At 50.6% G+C, this 22,445-nt stretch overlaps 1 non-coding gene across 1 annotated transcript; it reads right to left on the reverse strand.

The window, feature by feature from the left end:
- Nucleotides 1-21,518: 21,518 nt before the first annotated feature.
- On the reverse strand, nucleotides 21,519-21,621 carry LOC140404162 (U6 spliceosomal RNA). The gene has a single exon (XR_011938462.1). It is a non-coding gene; the product is annotated as a U6 spliceosomal RNA (small nuclear RNA).
- Between the last annotated feature and the right edge of the window lie 824 nt (nucleotides 21,622-22,445).

Raw genomic sequence — 22,445 nt, forward strand, 5'->3', positions numbered from 1 at the left:
TTTTGTTTCTGTCCCTGTTTTACTACCTTCCAACTTCCTGCATCGGTTCCCATCCCCCTGCCACATTATTTTAAACTCTCCCCAACAGCTCTAGCAAATACCCCCCCTAGGACATTGGTTCCAGTCCTGCCCAGATGCAGACTGTCCGGTTTGTACTGGTCCCACCTCCCCCAGAACTGGTTCCAATGTCCCAGGAATTTGAATCCCTCCCTCTTGCACCATCTCTCAAGCCACGCATTCATCCTATCTATCCTGCCATTCCTACTCTGACTAGCTCGTGGCACTGGTAGCAATCCTGAGATTACTACCTTTGAGGTCCTACTTTTTAGTTTAACTCCTAACTCCCTAAATTCAGCTTGTAGGACCTCGTCCCGTTTTTTACCTATATCGTTGGTGCCTATGTGCACCATGACAGCTGGCTGTTCACCCTCCCCCCCCCCTGAATGTCCTGCAACCGCTCCGAGACATCCTTGACCCTTGCACCAGGGAGGCAACATACCATCCCGGAGTCTCGATTGCGTCCGCAGAACCGCCTGTCTATTCCCCTTACAATTGAGTCCCCTATCACTATAGCCGTGCCATTCTTCTTCCTGCCCAGCTGTGCAGCAGAGCCAGCCATGGTGCCATGAACCTGGCTGCTGCTGCCTTCCCCTGGTGAGCCAGCGGTAGGCTAATGCAGAAAATACAGAGGCATGGGATTCAGGGTGATTTAGCAGTTTGGATCAGAAATTGGCTAGCTGGAAGAAGACAAAGGGTGGTGGTTGATGGGAAATGTTCAGACTGGAGTCCAGTTACTAGTGGTGTACCACAAGGATCTGTTTTGGGGCCACTGCTGTTTGTCATTTTTATAAATGACCTGGAGGAGGGCGTAGAAGGATGGGTGAGTAAATTTGCAGATGACACTAAAGCCGGTGAAGTTGTGGACAGTGCGGAAGGATGTTACAAGCTACAAAGGGACATAGATAAGCTGCAGCGCTGGGCTGAGAGGTGGCAAATGGAGTTGAATGCAGAAAAGTGTGAGGTGATTCATTTTGGAAGGAATACCAGGAAGACAGAGTACGGGGCTAATGGTAAGATTCTTGGCAGTGTGGATGAGCAGAGAGATCTCGGTGTCCATGTACATAGATCCCTGAAAGTTGCCACCCAGGTTGAGAGGGTTGTTAAGAAGGCGTACGGTGTGTTAGCTTTTATTGGTAGAGGGATTGAGTTTCGGAGCCATGAGGTCATGTTGCAGCTGTACAAATCTCTGGTGTGGCCGCATTTGGAGTATTGCGTGCAATTCTGGTCGCCGCATTATAGGAAGGATGTGGAAGCATTGGAAAGGGTGCAGAGGAGATTTACCAGAATGTTGCCTGGTATGGAGGGAAGATCTAATGAGGAAAGGCTGAGGGACTTGAGGCTGTTTTCATTAGTGAGAAGAAGGTTAAGAGGTGACTTAATTGAGGCATACAAGATGATCAGAGGATTGGATAGGGTGGACAGTGAGAACCTTTTTCCTCGGATGGTGATGTCTAGCACGAGGGGACATAGCTTTAAATTGAGGGGTGATAGATATAAGACAGATGTCAGAGGTAGGTTCTTTACTCAGAGAGTAGTAAGGGCGTGGAATGCCCTGCCTGCAACAGTCGTGGACTCGCCAACACTAAGGGCATTCAAATTGTCATTGGATAGACATATGGACGATAAGGGAATAGTGTAGATGGGCTTTAGAGTGGTTTCACAGGTCGGCACAACATCGAGGGCCGAAGGGCCTGTACTGCGCTGTAATGTTCTATGTTCTATGTGTGAGCTTTTGTGTGTGTGCATGCACATGTGTGTGTACACATGTGTGATGTGAGAGTGCTTTTGTGTGTGATTGTGTGTGCATGCACATGTGTGTATACACGTGTTTGTGTTTGTGCGCTTGGGTGTGCATGTATGTGTGCATTCATGCACATATATGTGCACGTGTGTGCACGTGTGTGCATATGTGTGTATGCGTGCATGTTTGTGCGTGCATGCGCATGTTTGTGCATGTGTGTATGTGTGTGTATGCACATGTGTGCCTGTGTGCGGGTCTGTGTGTGTGTCTGTGTGCTGGTGCGCCTGTGTATGTTTGCCTGTGCCTATGTGTGTGTTTGTGTGTGCGCCTGTGTGCCGGTGCGCCTGTGTGTGTTTGCCTGTGCCTGTGTGTGTGTATCTGTGTGTGTGTGTTTGTGTGTGCGCCTGTGTGTGTGTCTGTTTGTGTGTGCCCGTGTGTGTGTCTGTGTGTATATTTGCATTTTTAACTCCTAATGTACTGTGACAGAATTAAATAAGACAGACTGAATGTTTTGTTAAATGTTCTCATAACGTTTAAACATAGAGAGAAACACAGCTTTAAAGGAAGGGTTCAAATTTGTACCTTACTCCCCAAATCAATAATCAGCGAATATCAGATATCACAGATTTATCACGTATACAGCACATGTAATAGTACCTGGATATACACTGTAAAGATAACACTTTCAGAAAAACTAAGAAATTGGAACAGGAGTAAGCCATTCGGCCCTTCGAGCCTGCTCCAGCATTCAATATGATCGGAGCCGAGTATCGGCCTTAAATCCAACTTTCCCACACACACTCCATATCCCTTGATTTCCTGAAAGACCAAAATCTGTCCCGACCAGATCTCATGATGTCTGGCTCGAGATTTAAATGTGCTCCAGTTCTGAAATCTTTACAAACAGCCAATTTTTATATATTTCTCGCACTCCCTCTACGTGACAAGCCACACAATTCGGCATTACTTAATTATATACATGTTGATGCACGATCAATTGCACAAAGACTAAGTTGGGTACAACTGTGGCTTTATTACAGTCAGATGCGTGGCCTCCTGCTGCAGCTGGCGAAATGGCAGGGCACTGGAGGTCATGCATATTTATACAGTTCTCCCTGGGCGGAGCCAGCCGGCAGGAGCTACCGGTGAACCTGTAGTGCAGGTCCTACCTTACATCTCCTATTACAGTGGATCACCACATTCACCCCCTGTTAAAAATGAGTCCAGCGGGGGTGCCGTGAAACTACATACAATTAGTGCAATTATGTACAGTGGTAGGGAAAGAAAAGTCCATGTTGACGGTCCGGAGTCCTTCAAAGGTTCAGCCAGTCCGGTGCTTTGGTGCTTTGTTGGGAGCGGCGTAACAGTGGCGGTGAAGTCGGTGCTGGCGGTGGTGGGGGTGGCAACGATGGCGGTGCTGATGCTGGCCAGTCATCGGGGAACTCCGGGAGCGTCCAGAAGTCCTCTTGTGTGGAAAAGCGAAGGGGGGGGGTGGTCTGGTGGGGTCAATATTGGCGGCGCGGTGGGAGGTGGGGGGGGCGCATTGGTTGGGGGGGGGGGTTGGGGTGGAACCTGACGGTGCCAGGTCCCTGAGTGAAACAGTATCTTGGCAGCCGTCGGGGAACTCAATGTAGGCATATTGCCGGTTTGCTTGGAGCAAGTGAACCCTGTCCACCAAGGGGTCCGCCTTGTGGAGTCAGACGTGCCTACGGAGAAGGACCGGTCCTGGAGCAGCGAGCCAAGTTGGGAGCGACACCCCGGATGTGGACTTCCTGGGGAAAGTAAAAACACGTTCATGGGGTGTATTATTAGTGGCGGTGCACAATAGTGACCGGATGGAGTGTAGAGCGTCAGGGAGGACCTCCTGCCAGCGAGAGGCAGGGAGGTTCCTGGACCGTAGGGCCAGCTGGACGGCCCTCCAAACCGTCCCATTCTCCCGTTCTACTTGCCCGTTTCCCCAGGGGTTGTAGCTGGTCGTCCTACTGGAGGCTATACCCCTGCTGAGCAGGAACTGACGCAGCTCATCGCTCATGAATGAAGATCCTCTGTCACTGTGCATGTAGGCGGGGAAACCGAACAGGGCGAAGATGTTGCTGAGGGCCTTGATGACGGTGGCAGACGTCATATCGGGGCATGGGATGGTGAAGGGGAATCTGGAGTACTCGTCCGCGAGGGGGAATTGGGTGGACTGGATGTGTGGGCGGGCCTTGTCCGCATAGTTTGGGACCCACTGAGCGTAGTAGGAAAAGAACCCCAGGCAGCGTTTGAGAGCCTTGGGGCAGTGGGGGAGGGGAAGTTCCATGAGGGGCGCATGCGGTCGGGGTCGGGCCCGAGAAGTGCGTTTTGGACTATTTAGCCGAGAATGGCTAACTGGGTCGTGCTGAACACACACTTCTCTTTGTTATAGGTCAGTTTGAGAAGAGTGGCAGTGCGGAGGAATTTATCGAGGTTGGCATCGTGTTCCTGCTGATCATGGCCGCAGATGGTGACATTATCTAAGTACGGAAAGGTGGCCCGCAAACCGTACTGGTCAACCATTTGGTCCATCTCTCTTTGGAAGACCGAGACCCCATTTGTGACACCGAAAGGGACCCTAAGGAAGTGGTAGAGGCGACCGTCCTCCTCGAAGGCAGTGTATGGCCGGTCCGACTTCTGGATGGGGAGCTGGTGGTAGGCGGATTTCAGGTCAATTGTTGAGAAGACCCGGTACTGCGCAATCTGATTGACCATATCAGATATGCGTGGGAGGGGGTACGCATCGAGCTGCGTGTACCGATTGATGGTCTGGCTGTAGTCCACGGCCATCCTGTGTTTCTCCCCAGTTTTAACCACTGCCACTTGGGCTCTCCAGGGGCTGTTGCTGGCCTCAATAATACCCTCCTTAAGCAGCCGCTGGACTTCGGACCTGATGAAGGTCTTGTCCTGGGTGCTGTACCGTCTGCTCCTAGGGCTTGCAATCCGCAGTTAGATTGGCAAAAAGGGAGGGGGGAAATCAACCTTGAGGGTCGCGAGGCCGCAAACGGTAAGGGGGGGTAAGGGCCCACCAAATTCGAGGGTGAGGCTCTGGAGGTTGCACTGGAAGTCCAGGCCCAACAGGAGTGCAGCGAAGAGATTAGGAAGGACATAGAGGCGGAAATTACTAAATTCCAGGCCCTGGACCCTGAGGGTGACTGTACAAAAGCCTCGGATCGGGACAGAGTGGGATCCGGAGGCTAGGGTGATCCTTTGATTGGCAGGGTGGACCGCGAGGGAGCAGCGCCTTACCATATCTGGGTGAACAAAGCTTTCGGTGCTCCCGGAGTCCAGCAGAAACGAGGTCGCGTGGCCGTTGATTTTAACCGTCGTCGACGCGGTGGCCAGGTTGTGCGGGCGAGATTGGTCCAGCGTCATCAAAGCGAGCTGCGGGTAGCCATCGGATGCTTCGGGTGGCGAGCGTGTGCGGTTCCGATGTCGGGATGTCCGGGGACCCTGTGGGGAACAAGATGGCGGCGCCCATGGTGCGCACATTGCGGGGTCGGGACAAGATGACGGCGCCCATTGGTCGCACATGGACCCGGGAGGAGAAGGTGGCGGCTCCCATTGTGCGTCTGGCGTGGGGGAGGGGGCGATAGCGGGTGCGATCGCAGCGACTACGCGGGCCTGGCACACAGCCGCGAAGTGGCCCTTTTTACTGCAGGCTTTACAAACTGCAGTGCGGGCCGGGCAGTGTTGGCGGGGGTGCTTCTGCTGACCGCAGAAGTAGCAGCGGGGACCCCCGGGGTGCGCGGATCGGCGTGCGGTGCAGGCGTATTGCGAAGGCAGGGCCCCGACTGAGGAGGTCGGCGGCGGGGTCCAGGAGGGGTAGGAAGGGGTAGAAGGGTGGGCAACGCGGCGGGAGAGGTACAATTGTACGTTACGGGATGCGACCGTCATGGAGAGCGCCAAGGTTTTCGTCTCTGCCAATTCGAGTGTTGCCCCTTCCAGTAATCGTTCTCGGATGTGGTCCGACGCAATCCCCGTCACGAAGGCATCGCGCATGAGGAGATTCGTGTGTTCGGCGGCCGTGACTGCCTGACAGTCACAGTCCCGGATGAGTGGAATCAGGGCGCGCCAGAAGTCTTCGATGGACTCACCAGGTAGTTGCGAGCAGGTGGCGAGTACATGCCTGGCGAAGAGCATGTTCGCCTTCTGTGTGTAGTGTTCTTTGAGGAGTTCCATTGCTTTTGTGTAAGTCGTGGCGTCTTGGATCAACGGGAACATGCTGGAGCTCAGTCTGGAGTACAGGACATTTATCTTCTGAGCCTCTGTTGGCGCGGGGTCCGCAGCCTTGATGTAGGCCTCAAAACATGCTAGCCAGTGAGTAAAGTCTTTCCTGGCGTCGGGCGAGTGAGGATCCAGCTGCAGGCGATCGGGTTTAATTCTGATATCCATTCTGTGGAACATCTGACTGTAATAAATTGATGCACGATCAATTGCACAAAGACTAAAGTTGGGTACAACTGTGGCTTTATTACAGTCAGATGCGTGGCCTCCTGCTGCAGCTGGCGTAATGGCAGGGCACTGGAGGTCATGCATATTTATACAGTTCTCCCTGGGCGGAGCCAGCCGGCAGGAGCTACCGGCGAACCTGTAGTGCAGGTCCTACCTTACATCTCCTATTACAGTGGATCACCACAGATGTTAAACTTGAGTGGGTCTCCAATAGGTCAGTGCGGTGCCCGGAGTGTATGGGTGAAGAGCGTTAACATGCTTCCTGCTTTTGTGTGCTAGCTTCAACCCACACCACTGGCAAGCAGCCAGGCGGAGAGTCTCTCTCTCTCTGTCAGTACACAGCCTCTCCAGCGGCAAGTCCTCAGGGGCGCCTCCTCTTGGTGACATACGGAAGCTGGGCCCTTTATGACCACCGGTGAAATTTTCAGAGGAATGCAGAGGAGGAGGTTTATCCCTCCAGACATGCAGTGTGCCGGCCCTCTGGCATGTGGGCACACCATGGCCCTCAGGGACCAAACCCCCATCTGTGGGCGATTAGCTCCGCTACCTTTTGTGGATATTTCAGGAGTGTTGGAAGGCTAAGGGAGGAAAAGCTGTCAGAAAATCTGGAGGGGAGCCCAAAGGCGGACTGGTGTCTGAGTACGTTGTCTTGGGAATGTCACTTTAAGAAATGTTTTTCTTTTCAAGTGGCTGCAGTGATGTCACTGTGTGGGTGGAGCTGGGCTCTGGCCCTGCTTTTTACTTTCGTATTGAGCTGGACGCTGTTTGTGGTTCTGAGTTTTAGTTTTGGTTTTCAGTTGGGAGCTGCATCCAAACCAAGAAGGTGTATTTTGGTCTCTCTTTCTGCATGTTAAAGAATGTCTCCAGATCACTTGATAATTTCAAAGATGTGGAGATGCCGGCGTTGGACTGGGGTGAGCACAGTACGAAGTCTTACAACACCAGGTTAAAGTCCAACAGGTTTGTTTCGATGTCACTAGCTTTCGGAGCGCTGCTCCTTCCTCAGGTGAATGCAGAGGTCTGTTCCAGAAACACATATATAGACAAATTCAAAGATGCCAAACAATGCTTGGAATGCGAGCATTAGCAGGTGATTAAATCTTTACAGATCCAGCGATGGGGTAACCCCAGGTTAAAGAGGTGTGAATTGTACCAAGCCAGGACAGTTGGTAGGATTTCGCAGGCCAGATGGTGGGGGATGAATGTAATGCGACATGAATCCCAGGTCCCGGTTGAGGCCGCACTCATGTGTGCGGAACTTGGCTATAAGTTTCTGCTCGGCGATTCTGCGTTGTCGCGGGTCCTGAAGGCCGCCTTGGAGAACGCTTACCCGGAGATCAGAGGCTGAATGCCCTTGACTGCTGAAGTGTTCCCCGACTGGAAGGGAACATTCCTGCCTGGTGATTGTTGCGCGATGTCCGTTCATTCGTTGTCGCAGCGTCTGCATGGTCTCGCCAATGTACCACGCTTCGGGACATCCTTTCCTGCAGCGTATGAGGTAGACAACGTTGGCCGAGTCGCACGAGTATGTACCGCGTACCTGGTGGGTGGTGTTCTCACGTGTAATAGTGGTATCCATGTCAATGATCTGGCACGTCTTGCAGAGATTGCCATGACAGGGTTGTGTGGTGTCGTGGTCACTGTTCTGAAGACTGGGTAGTTTGCTGCAAACAATGGTTCGTTTGAGGTTGCGCGGTTGTTTGAAGGCAAGTAGTGGGGTGTGGGGATGACCTTGGCAAGATGTTCATCGTCATCAATGACGTGTTGAAGGCTGTGAAGAAGATGACGTAGTTTCTCCGCTCCGGGAGAACTGGACGACGAAGGGTATTCTGTCGGTTGTGTCCCATGTTTGTCTTCTGAGGAGGTCGGTCCGGTTTTTCGCTGTGGCGCGAAAGTAATACCTGTTTCTGTAAGGAATGCAAACCTACTGTTTTTGTAAGAAAAAGGGGTGTTTGGCTTCTGGATGTTGTTAGGAAAGTTACTAAGGGTTACCTATGGAGTACTGTATCTTGGTGGGGGTATCTGTGTTAGTAGTTGATAAGATGTTTACTGTGTGTTTATAAAATGTTAACTGGATTTTGTTTAAAAATACTTAAGATCTCTGTTGCATCACACCTGGAAAGTGGGCCCTTGTGATCCTCATAAGCAAAATCTATTACATTTTGTGGGTCAGGTGAACTCCATGATATACTTTGGTGTTCTCTAAACTCTGACTCTTCCTGGCAGCTCCTGCAACCAAGCCAGTACCAAATGTGGCACTTTGCATTCCTTTGAAAGGTCAAGTGAGGTCCCTGACCTTCGGGCAGCCCAACGTCCCTGTAAATGTTCCCCAGAATCAAGTCCTGGAGGGAACACTCCAGATTTTCTGCAGAATGGTAATACAACAGGGAGGCAGCAGCTACGAGTGATAGGCCCAAATCAATTGGTGCAGAGGACGGGTGCGACAGGCTGTCAGCAACGATGGGAGTGTCCATTGTGTCCCTCTGGCCAGCCACTGCCCAGCTCAGATTGGGCAACCCCCCCTTCCCCCTCCCCGGTTAGTGAGCTGATGAGCCGCCGCAATCCATCTGCTTCAGTCGGTGCTTGGAGCTCAGAGCCTCTGCTCAGCAAGTGGTCGGAATCCATCACACCGCCAGGAAAACCAATTAAACAAACAAAAAAGGATGAAGATGCCAACTTTTCGAATGGCAGACTGAAACATCAGGACCGTGTGCATGGGACTGGTCACTAGCTGGTGCAAGGTGAGCGATCTGGACCCTGACAGGGTGAGCATTGGCACCGCTTCCTAACGAAGACCAGGCTCGCCGATCCTGGATCACTGCAAGAAAAAAATACACGTTTGAATAGCAGGGGGGGGAGAGATCAGAGCACTTCAATGCCCTTTCCCCTGTATATACTCTGAACAGAACCGATGAACCCTATAATAACAAAGGCATAGATCATAGAATTTACAGTGCAGGAGGAGGCCATTTGGCCCATCGAGTCTACACCGGCCCTTGGAAAGAGCACCCTTCTTAAGCCCACACCTCCACCCTATCCCCATAACCCAGTAACCCCACCTAACCTTTGGACACTCGGCAATTTATCAAGGCCAATCCACCTAACCTGCACATCTTTGGGCTGTGGGAGGAAACCGGAGCACCCGGAGGAAACCCACGCAGACACGGGGAGAACGTGCAGACTCTGCACAGACAGTGACCCAAGCCGGGAATCGTTCCTGGGACCCTGGAGCTGTGAAGCAATTGTGCTACTGCGCTTGCATGTGTGGAAAAGCTTTAAAAACAGCCATTCTACTTGACCTCAAAAAGCTGCTGTTGCTACGTGCCGATAAAAGTGTCAATCTGGGCGGCTCAGTGGCGCAGTGGTCAGCACGGTTGCCTCACGGTGCCGAAGACCTGGGTTTGATCCCAGACCCGTGTCACTGGCCCTGTGGGGTTTGCACATTCTCCCCATATCTATGTGGGTCGCACCCCTACAACCAAAAAGGTGGACTGGCCATTGCTAAATTGCCCCTTAATTGGAAAAAATGAATTGGGTGCTTCAAGTTTATTTTTTAAAAGTGTCAATCAACCAGACCTTTATGGTATCAATAGCCAAAACTATAAGCACTTCTTTATCGTGTGTAAATAGACATTGAACCATTGACAAAATAGATCTAAGAAAACAAGCTATCAATGCTTCCCCTATGGTGCACCTGTTTCAACAAACTAATGGAAGTCTGGAGTGTCAGCCGAGTATGTATAATGGAGGGGGAGGGTATAAGGTGCCATTGAGGATGGGTGGGGTTCATCATTTGGCAAGAGTTGCATTGGCATCATGGGCCAGTAACGGTTTTACTATGTCTACGTAACCTCAATGGGGACTCGGGAGTGGATAGAGAGGTGAGGGGTGAAGGATCGAGAGCCGAATATTGAATAAACAACTGGGACAACGTTTCAGAGAATTGGGACAGGCTTTTAAAGCAATCCACCTTGTCATTTGGCACCTCCTGTAGATGCCTCGAAACTGGGTGTACAGCCAAGGCCCGTCTCCAGCTCCCAACGCATCCCCGGAACAAATGTTGTGCCATTGAGCACCAAGCTGGGACATTTCCCGCCTCCCCCAACCCGCCTCTAACATGAATATTCTGAGAGCACATGTACAAGAAGTGCTCCCCCTAGTGGTGTGGCACAAATGAATGTTACCCATTCCCCAGGCCTCCTGCTACCCATTCCCCAGGCCTCCTGCTACCCATTCCCCAGGCCTCCTGCTACCCATTCCCCAGGCCTCCTGCTACCCATTCCCCAGGCCTCCTGCTACCCATTCCCCAGGCCTCCTGCTACCCATTCCCCAGGCCTCCTGCTACCCATTCCCCAGGCCTCCTGCTACCCATTCCCCAGGCCTCCTGCTACCCATTCCACAGGTGTTGTCATACCCATTCCCCGGGCCTCCCGATACCCAATCCCCGTGCCTCCCGATACCCAATCCCCGGGCCTCCCGATACCCAATCCCCGGGCCTCCCGATACCCAATCCCCGGGCCTCCCGATACCCAATCCCCGGGCCTCCCGATACCCAATCCCCGGGCCTCCCGATACCCAATCCCCGGGCCTCCCGATACCCAATCCCCGGGCCTCCCGATACCCAATCCCCGGGCCTCCCGATACCCAATCCCCGGGCCTCCCGATACCCAATCCCCGGGCCTCCCGATACCCAATCCCCGGGCCTCCCGATACCCAATCCCCGGGCCTCCCGATACCCAATCCCCGGGCCTCCCGATACCCAATCCCCGGGCCTCCCGATACCCAATCCCCGGGCCTCCCGATACCCAATCCCCGGGCCTCCCGATACCCAATCCCCGGGCCTCCCGCTACCCATTCCCCGGGCCTCCCGCTACCCATTCCCCGGGCCTCCCGCTACCCATTCCCCGGGCCTCCCGCTACCCACTCCCCGGGCCTCCCGCTACCCACTCCCCGGGCCTCCCGCTACCCACTCCCCGGGCCTCCCGCTACCCACTCCCCGGGCCTCCCGCTACCCACTCCCCGGGCCTCCCGCTACCCACTCCCCGGGCCTCCCGCTACCCACTCCCCGGGCCTCCCGCTACCCACTCCCCGGGCCTCCCGCTACCCACTCCCCGGGCCTCCCGCTACCCACTCCCCGGGCCTCCCGCTACCCACTCCCCGGGCCTCCCGCTACCCACTCCCCGGGCCTCCCGCTACCCACTCCCCGGGCCTCCTGCTACCCACTCCCCGGGCCTCCTGCTACCCACTCCCCGGGCCTCCTGCTACCCACTCCCCGGGCCTCCTGCTACCCACTCCCCGGGCCTCCTGCTACCCACTCCCCGGGCCTCCTGCTCCCATTCCACAGGCCTCCTGCTACACATTCCCCAGCTTCCTACTCTGCTACTTGCCTCACTCCTGCCTAACATGCCCCTGCCTTTGCATCCATATTATCCTTTTCATCTGGGCCTCTGATGGGCATCTTGTGATCATTGCTACAGGAGATATGCTCACTGACTAAACAGGGTATCACAGCTCCGATCTGTGAATCAGATTCATAGGGCATTCTGCACTGGAGCAAAAATAGACAACAATGAACCAGACGAAAGGAATGTGCTCCATTTCAGTTGCCAGATGGGAAGTAACATGAGTATTAATTTGAGCATTTCCTAAGGCAAAACCTTGACATAGAATACACTCAGTGTCATGAATATTAATTTGGCCTGAAAAATAATCTGCAGTCATTATTCAGCCTGCCTCATTGTGTTCTCACTGCTGAATAGATTTTACATGATGATAGCCACAGTGACATATTCAACATGTTCCTCTCTGACATACATTGTGAGGAACAGCTTAGAATCACCAACCTCTGTTGTTATAATAAATACAGGGGGACAGGAAATTGGGTCAGATAGAGGCTGAAAAGATGATCAAAGCAGCAGGCAAGAAATACGAACACACGTCCAACCGGAATTACGAACACCGTGATATTAGATACTGTTATGGGCGAGGCGTTTTCCGAACCCCAAAATGTATCGTGGAGTTTGGCCAACCTCTCCCTTTAATGTATTTGTTGCTTTTCCGAGCACACGGCTTGTTCCCTAGGTGTGGGATTACAATTACGGACACGTGGGTTTTTAAACACAAAACACTGTTTTTTCCATGAACTCAACTTAACCTCTTAAATAAACATTGGACCTCGTAACACCCCTTCATAGAAGTAACAGTGCAGAAGGAGGCCATTCGGCCCATCGAGTCTGCACCAGCTCTTACAAAGAGCACCCTACTCGAGCCTACATATCTACTCTATTCCCATAACCCTGTAACTCCCACTTAACATTTTTCACAGACTTCAAAGATAACTCAGAAAATATTGCAACAGTAAATAATTCCTTAAAACGTTCCTTCAAACTTCCAAGAGACTTAACACCTTTCAACAAAATCACATCAGGTTAAAGGCTTTACTTTAAATCACCCAAATTATCCAGAGATAGTCTTTCATGACAGAAATCCAGCTCACTGCAAAACATAGACACACATCCAGCTCTTTTCCAAACCAGAACTTCTCCAGCTGCTGTCTCAAACTGGCTTTCTCCTTTTAAACTGCTCTCAGCAAAACCAGCCAGGCACTTTTCAAAACTGAAACTGCAAAATGGCTGAACTCCACCCACTCTCTGACATCACTGTTTTCTTAAAGGTACATTGCTTACACATCCATGTCTTAAAGGTACTCTCACATGACAATACAGACAAACAAGAGGCGTTGCTGTACCTCCATACGCAGAACTACCCCTGCCTCACACAGCAGGAAAGGTCCCCACTCCAACAGTGGTTTGCTCTGCGAGAACCTGCACAATCGGAGTCTCACGCCCGCGCTCCTTCTGACCACAGGAGAGCCTGGGGTGGGATTCTCCATCCAGTGAAACGTGATTTGGCGGAGAATCACGCATGAGGCGAACATTGTGGGCGCCCGACAGAATGCCACTCTCCGGTGCCTCAACAACGGTGTCAATGCGTTCTACTCCACACATTAAACGGCATTGGCATATCATTAACGGCCTGACCCCCCCCCCCCCCCTCAACCCCACCGGGGTGTCCGCGACGCTCCTCTTCCAATAGGAGGAATTACCACCGGCGAGTATCACTTGTGGTTTTAAAAATCGGAAAATGTGCAGCGTGGCTGATGAGGAAGTGAGAGGAGGCAGGACATGCAGAGTTGTCTAAAGATGCTGTAAACTGTTAGAAATAACCTCCACCATCACCCCCCCCCCCCCCGCCCCCCCCCCCGCACCCCCACCCTCCCCTCCCCACCCCAAGCCTGCCAATCGAATCCCCCTCCAGCGAGTTGACAAACAGCCTGGGGTTTGAGCAGTGTCCATTTTTAATGGGAGGGTCTTCCGTTCCCGCCGATGGAGCACTCCCGCCGTGGGTTTCCAGGTAGCGTGGGGTGGATTCAATGGGAAATCCCATTGACAGCGACGGCAGCAGGAGCTCCCGTCAGTGGCCAGCGGCAGGCCGCCTCCCGCTGCCGGGAATCACGCTTCAGGGACGCCTTGGGATCCCCGCCCAATGTGTTTATGATGTTATGAATATCTGCATCCGATACTTGTAATCCTGGGATGTGACAGCTACACGCTCATCGCTTGATACAGATATATTGAAATTGTATATCATGGTTGAAAATATGACACTCTGATACTGATACTGTCGGATGCAAACCTCACAGAACATTGCTCACATTTAGTAATCCAGAAATTGAGTATGGCGGAAATTCTAAATTCAAACCAAGGGGGTCGACTTATTGAATTTTGCAGTCGAACAAAAGCTTGACATTTAACTGTTTCCTGCTGCATTCCTCGTGCTAACATCTCCATCAATCTGGCCAACGATGTGCAAACTGGTTTAGCATCAGCTCGTAAGGTAATATGGTACCTAGTCAGCAGCTTTCCCGAGTCTGTAGATAAACGTGGAATTTAATTCTTGAATGTGCGACTGTCGCAATCATCATCAATTTCATCAACTTTATAGATTGGCTTCAATTGTAAGCATGCCTTCATGTTTGATAACAATGATTCTTAGTTCTGTAAGATGTACAGAGGTTCAATTATTTATTTAACCCTCTATTTTAAATGTTGTCCCATGACTTTCAGTGTAGTCCCATCTTACCCTTGCACCTGGATGGGCGATGGTTTAGTGTAAGGTGCTTAAGCCATTCTATTTAATCAAATAAGACTGAAACTCCTATCCCTGTGTCTAATTTAAACTATGTGGTTGACCATTCACTTCGTTGAAATTCATAGGGCGGGATTCTCCGTTAGCTGAACCCGAAATCGAGAAACGCGATTGGGCGGAGAATTGGCTTTTATGCCAAAATTGCGGCTGGCGCGATTTGACGCCAAATCACAATTCTCTGCCACCTTGACAGCGGCGTCAATGCGGTCCGGAACATACATAAAACACCATTTGTATGTCATTAGCGGGCCCAGCTCGGTATTCACCGGGTCTCCCACGATGCTCTTATCAGTGCCTATCACTTATCAGTGATAGGCAGCATGGTTTTGTGCAGGGAAGGTCATGTCTTACAAACCTAATAGAATTCTTTGAGGAAGTGACAAAGTTAATTGATGAGGGAAGGGCTGTAGGTGTCATATACATGGACTTCAGTAAGGCGTTTGATAAAGTTTCCCATGGCAGGTTGATGGAAAAAGTGAAGTCGCATGGGGTTCAGGGTGTACTAGCTAGATGGATAAAGAACTGGCTGGACAACAGGAGACAGAGAGTAGTGGTGGAAGGGAGTGTCTCAAAATGGAGAAAGGTGACTAGTGGTGTTCCACAGGGATCCGTGCTCGGACCACTGTTGTTTGTGATATACATAAATGATCTGGACGAAGGTATAGGTGGTCTGATTAGCAAGTTTGCAGATGATACTAAGATTGGTGGAGTTGCAGATAGCGAGGGGGACTGTCAGAGAATACAGCAAAATATAGATAGATTGGAGAGTTGGGCAGAGAAATGGCAGATGGAGTTCAATCCAGGCAAATGCGAGGTGATGCATTTTGGAAGATCCAATTCAAGAGCGGACTATACGGTCAATGGAAGAGTCCTGGGGAAAATTGATGTACGGAGAGATCTGGGAGTTCAGGTCCATTGTACCCTGAAAGTGGCAATGCAGGTCGATAGAGTGGATAAGAAGGCATACAGCATGCTTGCCTTCATCGGACGGGGTATTGAGTACAAGAGTCGGCAGGTCATGTTACAGTTGTATAGGACTTTGGTTAGGCCACATTTGGAGTACTGCGTGCAGTTAAGGTCGCCACATTACCAGAAGGATGTGGATGCTTTAGAGAGGGTGCAGAGGAGGTTCACCAGGATGTTGCCTGGTATGGAGGGTGCTAGCTACGAAGAAAGGTTGAGTAGATTAGGATTGTTTTTGCTGGAAAGACGGAGGTTGAGTGGGGACCTGGTTGAGGTCTACAAAATTATGAGAGATATGGACAGGGTGGATAGCAACAAGCTGTTTCCAAGAGTGGGGGTGTCAATTACAAGGGGTCGCAATTTCAAGGTGAGAGGGGAAAGTTTAAGGGAGATGTGCGTGGAAAGTTTTTTACGCAGAGGGTGGTGGGTGCCTGGAACGCTTTGCCAGCGGAGGTGGTAGAGGCGGGCACGATAGCATCATTTAAGATGCATCTAGACAGATATAGGAACGGGCAGGAAACAGAGGGAAGTAGATCCTTGGAAAATAGGCGACAGGTTTAGATAAAGGATCGGGATCGGCGCAGACTGGGAGGGCCGAAGGGCCTGTTCCTGTGCTGTAATTTTCTTTGTTCTTTGCTCCATCTGCGCCAGGTGGAATTTCCCACAGCAAGTTTCACTCGGGAAATAGGCACGCCATGGCTGCTGAGGGAGAGGAATGGGGATGAAAAGTTTGCCATAGTTTGCTGACAGTTGTGTCGCTCGGTGGGGGCTTCATCCCAGGGCGGGGGGGGACAAGCGGGGTTGGCCTCTGGGTGAAAAGATTTTTCCTCAAATCCCCCCCAAATCTCCTGCCTATTAACTTAAATCTATGCCCCTTGGTTATTGAGCCCTCCACTATGTGGAACACTTTCTTCCGATCTATGTCCCTCATCAGTTTGCACACCTCAGTCAGGTCCCCCCTCTCAGCCTGCTCTGCTCCAGGGAAAACAACCCCAGCCTAGTCAGCCTCTCTTCACAGCTGAAACGCTCCAGCCCAGGCAACCCCCTGGCAAATCTCCTCTCCACCCGTTTCTACTGTGAACACATCCTTCCTACAGTGTGGCGACTAGAACTGCGCACAGCGCGGTAGCATTGTGGATAGCACAATTGCTTCACAGCTCCAGGGTCCCAGGTTCGATTCCGGCTTGGGTCACTGTCTGTGCGGTGTCTGCACATCCTCCCCGGTGTACGTGGGTTTCCTCCGGGTGCTCCGGTTTCCTCCCACAGTCCAAAGATGTGCAGGTTAGGTGGATTGGCCATGATAAATTGCCTTTAGTGTCCAAAATTTCCCTTAGTGTTGGGTGGGGTTACTGGGTTATGGGGATAGGGTGGAGGTGTTGATCTTGGGTAGGGTGCTCTTTCCAAGAGCCGGTGCAGACTCGATGGGCCGAATGGCCTCCTTCTGTATTGTAATTTCTATGAAAAATGTGCAGTGTAAGTGGATTGGATGATCAATGTACGGGGTTACAGGGATAGGGTGGGGGAGTGCGCCGAGATTGTGAGCTCTTTCAGAGGATCAGTACAGACACAATGGGCAGAATTGCCTCCTACTGTAGTGTAGGGATTCTATCTATGGATTGTACCCTAAGAAGCGTTTTATACAGCTCCATCATTAACTCCCTGCTCTTATATTCTTATCTTTGATTTATGTCCCATTTGATAGACTTGGGTTTGTAATCCAGGTGAACGAGTCCAATGCAATACTGAGAGAGTATCGCACTGTCAGAGGTGATCGCAGTTATAGTAGCACAACTAAGGGCAGCACGGTGGCGCAGTGGTTAGCACTGCAGCCTCACGGCGCCGAGGTCCCAGGTTCGATCCCGGCTCTGGGTCACTGTCCGTGTGGAGTTTGCACATTCTCCCCGTGTCTGCGTGGGTCTCGCCCCCACAACCCAAAGATGTGCAGGGCGGGTGGATTGGCCACGCTAAATTGCCCCTTAATTGGAAAAAATGAAATTGGGCACTTTAAATTTATAAAAGAGAGAAAAAAAATAGTCGCACAACTATGTTTCAGAAATCTTTGTCCCTATGCATGGGCCAGGGTTTTACAGCCCCTCCCGCCTGGCGGGATATTACAGTCCCGCCAATGTAAATGGAAATTTAAATGGCCTCCGCATCTGACGCTGGGAGACACCTTGTTTCTGGGGCCATAAAATCCTGGCCACACTATCGATAAGCGTATTTACAACTGTTTGCAGTTCGATTGTACCAGACCACCAGAGGGTGCTGTTGCAAAGGATATAGGAACTGCCAGATGGCGAAAAATCACAAGTCCAGCTCGTTCACCTCCTACCCTGGTAACCACATGACACAATCGCAACTGAGTTACTGGCTAGCCGTCGCAGCCAATCTCTACCAGTTAGCCCACAATAAGGGGATGGTGGCACAGTGGTAATGTTCCTGCGTTAGTAATCCAGAGGCCTGGACTAGTGCCCTGCTGACATGGGTTTAAATCCAAAGTTTGTGATGCGGAGCGAGGCCAGCAGCGGGGGTTCAATTCCCCGTACCGGCTGAGGTCATTCATCAAGGCCCCCGCCCTCTCAACCTTGCCCCTCGCCTGAGGTGTGGTGACCCTCAGGTTAAATCGCCACCAGTCAGCTCTCCCCCCCCCCCCCCCCCCTCAAAAGGGGAGAGAGCAGCTTCCGGTCTTCGGGACTGGAGTTAGATATTAGCCACTAATTAATAGCGGGAGACGCCCCCAATCCAGATCAGGCCACAGGTTACCCAGAGGGGGATCAAAATGGTATTCAAAGTGGAAACCAAACCATAAACCAACCAACCACCTTTTCAAGGGCAATTAGGGATGTTTTGTGAGGGCCACGAAGAATCCAGCACGAGTTTTAAGAATGCAAAGAAATAACATCTATTTACAATAACATATATATACAACAGCAGCAGCAACTTCACTTGCTGCTCACTCCTTCCTGGCTGGTTCCAAACTGGCCAGCTTTATTTATACTTGGAATTTACTAATGGTTACTCCGCCCCCCCCCCCCCTCATTGGGGAATCTCATACTCCCACAGGATTGTGGGACTGTCATTAGTCCCCAGCCAATGGTAAGCAGGCAGGTTATAACATCACGGACAATAAATACTGGCCTATCCATATCCCAAGAACTAAATAAACACAGGTCCAAACATGACACAAGAAAACTCGATGGAGAACTTCAGAAATTAAGGTCCAAAGTTATTTATTCCTCTCTAACATGCACGCTCACTGGTAGTAATGTTAAAATTACTCATTTACTGTGTCCTAAGATTTTATTTTCTTGACAATAGAACCCCAGCTCTGCTTGATCTTTATTAATGACTTAAACTTTGGTGTGCAGGGCGCGATTATAGCATTTGCGGATGACAAGAAACATGACACAGTGACACTGCCACCGTGCTAAATGGAGTAGACTTTGAACAGATCTAGCAACTCAAGACTGAGCATCCATGGAGCACTGTGGGCCATCAGCAGCAGCAGAGTTGTACTCAACCACAATCTGCAACCTCATGGCCCAGCATATCCCCCACACTATCATCACCACAAAGCCAGGGGGATCAACCCTGGTTCAATGAAGAGTGCAGGAGAGCATGGCAGGAGCAACATCAGGCATATTAAAAAATGAGATGTCAACCTGGTGAAGCTACAACACAGGACTACTTGTGTGCCAAACAACATAGCAGGAAGTAATAGACAGAGCTGAGCCATGCCACAACGAACGCATCAGATTTAAGCTCTGCAGTCCTGCCACATCCAGCCATGAATGGTGGTGGACAATTAAGCAACTCACTGGAGGACGGGGCTCCACAAATACCCCCATCCTCAATGATGTAGGAGCCCAGCACATCTGTGCAAAAGACAAGGCTGAAGCATTCGCAACAAACTTCCGCCAGAAGTGCCGAGTGGATGATCCACCTCAGTCTCCTCCGGAGGTCCCCAGCATCACAGGTGTCAGTCTTCAGCCAATTCGATTCACTCCATGTGATAGCAAGAAATAGCTGAAGGCGCTGGATATTGCAAATGCTATGGGTCCTGACAATATTCGGCAATAGTACTGAAGACCTTAGCTCCAGAACTTGCAGCACCTCTAGCCAAGCTGTTCCGGTACAGCTACAACACTGGCATCTACCCGGCAATGCAGAAAATACTCTCCCACTTGCCTGGGTGAGTGAAGCTCCAACAATGCTCAAGTAGCTCGACACCATCCAGGACAAAGCAGTCCACTTGATTGCCCCCTCTTCCACAAATATTCGAACCCTCCATCACCGACGAACAGTGGCAGCCGTGTGTACCATCTACAAGATGAACTGCAGCAACTCACCAAGGTTCCTTAGGCAGCACCTTCCAAACCCACGACCACTACCATCTAGAGGGATAAGAGCAGCAGATACCTGGGAACCCCACCACCTGGAGATTCCCCTCCAAGTCACTCACCGCACGGACTTGGAAATATATCGGCCGTTCCTTCACTGTCGCTGGGGCAACATCCTGGAACTCCCTCCCTAACAGTGCTGTGAGTGTACCTACACCACAGGGACTGCAGCAGTTCAAGAATCCAACTCAGCACTACCTTCTGAAGGGCAACTAGGGATGGGCAATAAATGCTGGGCCGACCAGCGACGCCCACATCCCATAAATTAATTTTTTTTAAATTTCTTTGCCTCAGTGTTTACAGTTCAAAAGGAGGATAACTTGCTGGAAGTCCCGAAAAAATGAATAACAAACAAACAAAGAACAAAGAAATGTACAGCACAGGAACAGGCCCTTCGGCCCTCCAAGCCCGCGCCGACCATACTGCCCGACTAAACTACAATCTTCTACACTTCCTGGGTCCGTATCCTTCTATTCCCATCCTATTCATATATTTGTCAAGATGCCCCTTGACAAAGTCGATAAAGGACAGGGACTTAAACAATTAATACAAGTACAGTATCATTAACTAGGAAATCAATGGAAATCAATGGAAGTAAAGTGTGAGAAGTCCCCAGGACCTTACGGTTTCCGTCCAAGGGTGTTAAAGGAAGTCGGGGAGCGCATTGTAGATACCCCAACTATAATCTTTCAGAGTTCTCTCGATTCAGGAGTCGTCCCTCTGCATTGGAAAATTGCACATGTCACTCCACACTTAAAGACAGATGAAAGAGGGAAACTAGGGAATTACAGACTGGATTGTCTAACGTCTGTGGCGGGGAAATTGCTGGGGTCAAACTGAACACCTCGGCAAATTTCAGTCGATCAGGGAGAGCCAGCATGGATTCATAAAGGGAAGATCATGCCTGAATAATCTCTAAAGAGGTAACGAAGGCAGTGGACTGGGGAATCTCTATGGATGTTATTTATATGGACTTCCAGAAGGCATTTGATAAAGTCCCACACAAGAGACTGTGAGGGCAAATTATTGATATTGTTAGGAACTTGGTTGAGTGGCAGGCGACAAAGAGTGGGGTTTATGGGTAAAGTCTCTAATTGGCAAGGTGTGGCTAATGGATCTGTACAGGGATCTGTGTTGGGGCCTCAATAATTCACATTATTCATTAACGTCTTGGATGATAGATAGTTATATATCCAAACTTGCTGATGATACAAAGTTAGGTGGCATTATAGACAGCCTAGCTGATAGCATAAAATTGCAAGGAGAAATTGACAGACGAGGTGGATGGGCAAAATTGTGGCAGATGGAATTGCATGTAAGCAAGTGTGGTTATCCGTAGGGTGGTATGTGGCGCAGTGGTTAGCACTGGGACTGCGGCGCTGAGGACCCAGGTTCGAATCCCGGCCCTGGGTCACTGTCCATGTGGAGTTTGCACATTCTCCCCGTGGCTACGTGGGTTTAACCCCCACAACCCAAAGATGTGCAGGTTAGGTGGATTGGCCGTGCTAAATTGCCCCTTAATTGGAAAAAAAAATAATTGGGTACTCTAAATTTTAAACAAATACAAAAAGTGTGGTTATCCATTTTGGACCAAAAAAATGATAGAGCAGGGTATTTTCTTTTTATTTAAAGTCTTTTTATTGGCATTTCTCATATTTATAAACAGTTGTATATATAAAAATATGGATCGCTTCACGAATTTGCGTGTCATCCTTGCGCAGGGGCCGTGTTAATCTTCTCTGTATTGTTCCAATTTTAGTATATGTGCTGCCAAAGCGAGCTGGAGCAGGGTATTTTCTGAATCAGAGATTAGGTACAGTGGATGTCCAAAGAGACTTGGGGGGGGGGGTTCAGGTGCAGAGATCCTTAAAATGCCACGAACAAGTGGAGAAAATAATCAAAAGGGCAAATGGAATGCTTGCCTTTAAAGCTAGAGGATTGGATAATAAAGGCACAGAAGTTATGCTACAGCTGATCAAAACCCTGGTTAGACCCCACTTGGAGTCACTGTGAGCAGTTCCTGGCACCACACCTTAGATAGAATATCTTGACCTTGGAGGGAGTGCAACCTAGCTTTACAAGAATGATACCTGGATTACAGGTGCTAAGTTACGAGGAGAGATTGCACAAATTAGGCCTGTTTTCGCTATAATGTAGAAGATTAATAATAATAATAATAATAATAATAATAATAATAATAATCGCTTATTGTCATAAGTAGGCTTCAATGAAAAAACCCTAGTCGCCACATTCCGGCGCCTGTTTGGGGAGGCCGGTACAGGAATTGAACCCGCGTTGCTGGCAATGTTCTGCATTATAAGCCAGTGATTCAGCCCACTGGGCTAAACCAGTCCCAAATGGGTGGTCTGATCGAAGTCTTCATGATATTAACAGGGATTGATGAAGATTAACTAGGGGACATAGTCTAAAAATTAGGGCCAGAGCGTTCAGGAGGGATGTTGGGGCTGGTTTAGCACAGGGCTAAAGAGCTGGCTTTTAAAGCAGACCAAGGCAGGCCAGCAGCACGGTTCAATTCCCGTACCAGCCTTCCCAACAGGCGACGGAATGTGGCAACTAGGGGCTTTTCACAGTAACTTCATTTG

This window comes from Scyliorhinus torazame, chromosome 29 (assembly GCF_047496885.1).
Source record: "Scyliorhinus torazame isolate Kashiwa2021f chromosome 29, sScyTor2.1, whole genome shotgun sequence".
In the NCBI taxonomy this organism is placed as follows: domain Eukaryota; kingdom Metazoa; phylum Chordata; class Chondrichthyes; order Carcharhiniformes; family Scyliorhinidae; genus Scyliorhinus; species Scyliorhinus torazame.